We start from the raw sequence: 7,484 nt of genomic DNA, 5'->3' as shown, positions 1-7,484 counted from the left end.
GGTCTTATACTAAATAGAAAGTTAGGACTTTCAGCATTTATAAAAAAAAAGAGAATCCACATATATTTGGACTTGAGCACTCTTTTTTCACTAGAGAAAATTAATTTGTTTCAAAGGTAACTGGACTACTGCTAGGCCACCCCCCAGGTTAGGCTGCTGTGCGATGGACCAACATCTCACTAAGTGTCCCTCACTAAGCAGGAACCCTGAAACTATTGACCTCTGAATTCTAAAACCTGACGATGACATAGTGCAAGTAAGAATGTAGAAGAGGCATAGGAAGACAATATATTTTTCTTAGAACATTTCATTTAAACTCAAACTGACCTTATTGTAACAGTTTCTAACTTGTCAGAGTCACATAAAAATTATTTTGTTAATTGAGAACTCTTGTGATTTATTTCAACCATGATGATAGTTTGATGTATGTGCTTGTTTTTCAGGTTTCGAAAATGTTTGAAAGCAGAGTTTATAAACTGCAGTAATATCTTAAGGAAATTTTATTATTAATAAATATACAAAAAAAAATGAAAGTGAACTTATAGTTTCAACTTTTATACTGAACATCAAGCAAGCAATAAACTTATCATAAATTCATTGAAGAATAAACATACTCAAAGAAAGACATAGGGCAAATAATCAAAAGCACAGAGGCACACAAATTAACTTTTAAACATTAGTTCAATTCAAATAATTTTATGTTCACTTTCTCTAATTCATGGTTCTGTATAATTTTAGCAGACTCATCATTGTCTTCAAGGCTGATGACAAGTCCTATATTTTTCACTTATTCTGAAGTTGAAGGGGTAGATTAATTATTTATCATTTTTTCTCTAAATTATAATTTGACCATGTTAACAGCTGATTTATAATATATTTTATTTTTCTTCAGAATGACATAGCACAGAGATGAATAAAGGAATTCTATCCAAATGCTTTTCAAAACTAAAGATTTATGCATGAGATCAAAGTTTTGAATGTGTAATTCAAATCATTTTATTTTTATTATTAAATAAAAGTTAATATTAAGAATGAAATGTAACCATATATTGTAAGCCAGAAATAAATAGTGAAAGAATACATCCAAATTAACAAAGTTTTGGTTTATGGTTTAAATAACACAATTAAGACATTATTGCTTCTTTGAAAATATAGATTTTAAATTATACATTGAAACAGGCAAACAACATGACGGGTATGTGAACTAAAACTTAGTCATCTTGACATCATATTTTAATTGCCCATGGCTTATCTCTCTTAAATATTTGACATGTTGGAGCTATATATTCTACAGTATTAGTAGCCAGTTCACCCTGTCAAGGAAATTAAATCAGTTATGTCAGTGTTTTAAGATAAAGGTTTTTCATATGCTGGGATGATGGAAAGACTAAGTAAGAACTCTCTTTGTCGCTCATTTTATGTCAAGTTACCTGTACATATAGCATTTCAAACCTTTTGGCTTCTAGTCAGTGGTGGTCAAGTTGACATAAAATAAAGTACTGGGAAGTGGGACATGAACTTAATATTAGTATATAAATGATAATGAGACCCCTACAACTATTTTCTTGATTTAAAAATTGATATACATCCTCAGCAGTGCCGATCCTGTATTTATGCTTCTTAAATTAGCTCAAGAGAGACCAAGTTTCCAACAAGAACCCTTAAAGAAATGTTAGGGAGATTGGACAACAAAATGGATACCCATAGCAGATTTTCTTCCATAACACTGAAATTTCTTTTCTATTTCTACTTCATACTTTTAACTCATTTTAACTTTACATTTCATCATATAGTTTTTCTCAAACTTTATAGTAAAAGGAAGATGTTAATATTTATCTTGTAACTTCTGATCGCAGCAAACCAGGGCTCTTTTGCTTCCAGAACAAGGACCAACTGAGAGTGGAACTCTGGCTTTCATCCTTCTCAGGTTCAGTAAGGAGTGTTGAGCAAAATGGACTTATGTCTTTATGTTCCATTTTATTACTTGTAAAGTAAAAGTTTTGAGTAGGTTTTCTCTGAGATCTCTATTTAATAAAGCTGTTAAAGAGTGGGATTATGTTGACTTGCATAATTTTTTTTTTTTTACTTCTATACACTCTTATGCCACAAGATTTATCTCAATCACTAGTGAAAGTAGCCTCATCATTCTAGATGACATTTACAATTTCCAAACCAATAAGAGGAAACCATCCTGTGGTTTAGGCCCAGAGTGACTCACACTCATAAGATATAAGAATGTGTAATGTTAAATATATAATAGCCTTATATATGTTATGAATGTGATCCATATGTTTAACTTAAGAATAATTTAAGAAAAATTCCAGGTCTTGGTATGTTCTTTAGATAATTCTAGAAACTTGTTTTAAAATAAGGGTGCACAGCATATATCATGTTAATATCTGTGATTTATTTTCATATTTGATGAAAATCTTTCAGTATATACTAAGAACAGGCCATTTCAGGAAATAACTCAGAGGAAAAAATAATAATAAAATGGCATATTACCTTTTATATTCTGTTATATTTCTGATTTCTAAGTATCAAACCTTTTGATCAGTTAGGAGTTTAAACATGTTAATAATGGCATGTAAATTTGTCATATGCTGTCGTGTAAGAAAACAATATATAACACATTAAAAAATATCTATGTTTAGCATAAACAATACCTATGTAACAGTTAATAAACATACATTCACAATATTAAATACTAACACATTAATATTACCTTTTAAAGTTTATTTTTAGTAACTAAATTATATTGTCCAGTAGGTGAGTAAGTCATATGAACTTATTTTACCTATATGTATTTTTATAATATAAAATAACATTTTTTTCCTTTATCCTAATATTTTTATTAGTTAACTTTCTCACAGACAATATAAAATGACATTTCTAACTTAACCAATTCAGCATCAGCAAATGGGTTCTGATTTTTTAAATTCAAAGTAAATTACAACAATGTACCAACTGCACTTTTTTTATTACTTTTTCATTCAAAAATGGAAAAACAAATCAATAATTTGAATGTAAAAATATTTAATTTACTAGGTGCAAGACATCAATTTAAATTCCATAATTATAGAAAAGATTGAGTATTGTTTAGAGATTATTGATTACCTAAAAATGGTACTAACATAAAGTGTGCATAAAATAAGCTTCTTGTCCATGACACATGGTTCCTACAGATGCTATTTCCTTCCTTGCTTTGCTGCTGAACGTGAAGAAAGCCTTCCTGTTTGGGCTCATTAAGATTTCCATGGCCTAATCAGTAGCGACTCAAAAAGATTTGTTGATAATAATGAGAACAAAGAAAGCACCCAGAGATAACATATTATCACCAGGTAGATGTCTAGTGTCCATTCTGGTGTTTATTAAATGCAATGTAACAGATTAAAATTACATTTCTTTCAAAGGATTTAATAATCTACTATCAATTTTATAACAGCAATTTATTGGTAATTCAAAAAAAAAATAAGCCATGCCTTTTGATTTTCTACTCTGTTTTAAATAATTTGGAATTTGAGTACATTCACTTTATTTCCCTCTTATAGTCTATTCCTTTTTAAATTATTATTATTAGTCACTTAGTCACAAAGTTATACTTATAAAATAATCTTTCATAAAATAGGTATTTCAAACATGGTCAATCTGTACAAAGATTTTTTGGGGGGGTGGAAGTACTTATTTTAAGAAAAGACCCTATCGCCCTGGCCAGTTTGGCTTAGTGGTTAGAGCGTCGGCCTGTGGTCCAGAGAGACCCGGGTTCAGTGCCTGCTAAGGGCACGTACCTCGGTTGCAATTTGTCCCCAGCCCTGGTTGGTCGTGCGGGTGGCAGACACTCGATGTGTCTCTTTCACGTCGATCTTTCTCTCTCTCTCTCTTCCTCCCTTCCCTCCCACTCTATCTGAACAAAAAAATGGAAAAATGTCCTCGGGTGATTTGAAAGAAAGAAAGAAAGAAAGAAAGAAAGAAAGAAAGAAAGAAAGAAAGAAAGAAAGAAAGAAAGAAAGAAAGAAAGAAAGAGAACCCTATAAAAATCTATAAAGACAATTATTTCTGTAACTGACCATTTAGAAGAGTCTTAGTCCCCCACTCCCCCCAGAAGGAAATAGAATCTGACATCAACTCAAAGGATTGACATTTTTATTGATGGCTTAAACACAGAGACCTGTTTGGAAATTCAAGAGCCATTAGGCTACACAAGTAAATGTTGTCATTTGATTTCTATCTAGTATTCATTGTTTTGAGGACAAATTTTCAGACAATCGTTCCTCATGTCACAGAATAGACTATGAAAGAGCCTTCTTTCACAGCTCAGCTTCTGATCAACAGTGTGACTGGGTGAATTTTTCAGAGCAGTACACTGTTGGGTAAAGAGCATATCTACTGAAATAACTTGATAAGACAACACATAGGGGTCAAATACAAGGAAACAGAAAAGCAAAACTATCTGAATATTTATAGTATACTATAGTTCCATAACTATGCCTCTTTCCAGTTTACTATTTCTATGTAATTAACAATGTAAACGTACAAAATTACACACTAGGAATATAAAGAAAATCAGATTATCAAGAAGAAAGCAGCTGTCCACAAGAGTACATTGTGATAAGACATCTAAAGAAAACAACCTATTTACTGGTATTGAAAATGATGAGTATAATGAAAACAATTAAATATTTTAAACCCTGGTAGTAAAAATTGATTTTCAAAAAGCATAGCTCACCATTAAATAATCACATTATGCTTATTTATATGCATTTTGTTTAAGCATATATCACCTATAGATAGCCCTAGCTCTTGTACTTACAGATGACCTTGCCTAATTCTATGCCAGCATTTCAGTCAAGAGTTTCTGCTGATGTCATCATATGAACCATTCAGGTGCAACTCAATCAGTTAGTGAAGGGCCAACTTATCAAGTAAAATCATAATGTCAACTTGGCAAGGAATTCTCAATCTATCAATTTTCCTGAACCTTATGCAGTCAAATAAATATATGAAGACATAAATTACAGATATTCCAAAGATGAGAGACAAGTTATCATATATCATACTGAAGCATTTTCTTGAATTTTTTATATATTAATTTTTCCCTTAATCTTTAGTACTACACTATCACTAAACTCCACCCTAACTGTGTGGAGGGAAAAAACAAGCTGAAATTCCAGATTAAAAACAAAACAAAGCAACCTGACATTTCATTTTGAAGTGGTCTCTATGGGGAAGTTAAGTAAAGTGGTTTATTCGCTAAACAGGTTTTAAGAAAAAGGCTTTCGCCTGGCTGGTGTGGCTCACTGGTTGAGTGTTGAACCATGCACCAAGAGGTCGCTCGTTCAATTCCAGGTCAGGGCACTGCCCAGGTTGTGGGCCTGATCCCCAGTGAGGAGTATGTAGGAGTCAACCAGTCGATGTTCTCTCTCATCGATGTTCCTATCTTCCTCTCCCTTTCCCTTTCTCTCTAAAATCAATAAAAAAAGTATTTTTTTAAAAAAAGAAAAAGGCTTTCAAATAAACAGAAAGTGTATATAGAATAATGCCAAGTCATTTTTCTAGATAGTCACATATCTTCTCTCATTCTGACTTAGTAGAAATGTATCTTTATTATAGTTTTCCTATAATAAGATGCATATATTAAGGCTTCTCTGAATCATATATTACTGGTTTTTAATCTAGATCCAATTGTTTCCATCAGAACAGAAATGTAGTATGACTTTTGCCAAGAAAACATGACACTGATAAAATCTGCTCTTTAGAAGGAAAAAAATGGGACAACAGAGGTATCCATATTATTGTAAAGTATTAATTTTTATTGTTTTTAAACAAATTATTTATGGGTACATGATAAATGCCATATACTGTACATGAGTTAATGACTCTGATTAGAGAGTTTGTTCGCTGCAGAATTGAACTAAAGATAATAAAAGGAGAAACAAGTTGTTAAAACCATGCATACTTATTAAATATACTTTTAGCATAATTTCCTAAAAAAATATGACATCATCTGGACAGGAAGACATACAGACAGCAGACTCAGGAAAACATGTTTTAAATCTACAGAAAAATAACACTATAAAATAGCAATACTTTTTTTGGTAGTCTTTTAAACATCTTGGCTCACTAATAATAAATCACTGTATATGACATTAAGATGGTCACACATTAAAAATATTTGGCACGTTATCTTTTCATTTTGTTTTCCCCAACATATTATATAATGGTCATAGAATAGCAGGCTACTTCACGCTATTTTTTCCCCAGTATCATACATTACAATACAAATCTAAGGAATGGCCATTGCATAATACATAGAGCTGAAAATGAAGGAGGGCAAAATTATTTAAGCATGTTCAAACTGTGGGTCTTTAACCCACAGTGTCTTACCTCTTCATTTACAGTAACAAGCCAGATTGAATAATGTGTATGTAAGTGGGGTTGTTTGAAGACACTTTTGCCAAAATTACCCTGGAGATAAGTCAACTATTAAAACAACTTAAATTATTATATGTGTATTAGTTTTACTCTATAAATACAAATTATGCTTGGCTGATAGTTTTTTTTAAAATTATTATTTTGTAGGGTTTTATATACATTCATATTGTGAATGTTTTTAAATACTTAATTTAAAATTACTGTTGTCATAGAAAGATATTTAAAGTTATATACTACAAACAATGTATATAGAAATTTTTATCAATTTCTATTTACCTTATAGACAATTTTAGATTCCATTATTTTTTAACCTGAAAACATTTCATCATTCTTTAACACTTAAAGGGTATTTATGAATGGGTTAAATAAAAATGAAGCTAGTGATAAAGGATTGAAAGGGGATTGAGCCTAAACAGAGGCAGCAGATAGGAATACATATATGATGTGCTCTCTGAAGGGAGTGGAGTAGAGGCATTGGGAATTTATGAAGTAAAAGTCATTTCACAATAAAGAGTAACTTTTAAAAAATCATTTAGAGCTAGGTCACAATTGACCAGGCTGCTCTCAGAGGAACAAACTATCTGTTTCTCTGAGAGTTTTAAGAGAATGTGGCTATTTTTTTTTTTAAACCAGGAATGTAATGATGAAACTTCTGACACTGAACTGAAACACCTCAAAGATTTATCTTTCATTCTAAGGAGGTAAATGAAAGATAGTTAAAGTGAATTTGAAGAAAGAAAAATTATATAACTTTCAGAGTAGAATTGAATCTTATCAGAAAATTGATTTACATATGTTTACATTGTTCTCCTTTGTGAACCTTTATGGATAATCCAGAATTTAATGCCTTACTCCAAACATACTACATTTCATCATTTAAAACAGCGCCAGGTATGTAGAAGGTTATCCACAAATATTTATTTAATCAATGATTGGATCATAATCTCCTATATCAAACATAACATGTATATATTTTTTTAAATGCATTAAGGATTATTATGTATAGTCAGGAATTAAAACCACTATTTAAAAAATATTAGCCCACAACCTTT

This window comes from Molossus molossus, unplaced genomic scaffold, assembly GCF_014108415.1.
Source record: "Molossus molossus isolate mMolMol1 unplaced genomic scaffold, mMolMol1.p scaffold_m16_p_4, whole genome shotgun sequence".
NCBI lineage: Eukaryota > Metazoa > Chordata > Mammalia > Chiroptera > Molossidae > Molossus > Molossus molossus.
The sequence above is the reverse complement of the archived record's forward strand: the minus strand, read 5'-3'. Positions refer to the sequence as shown.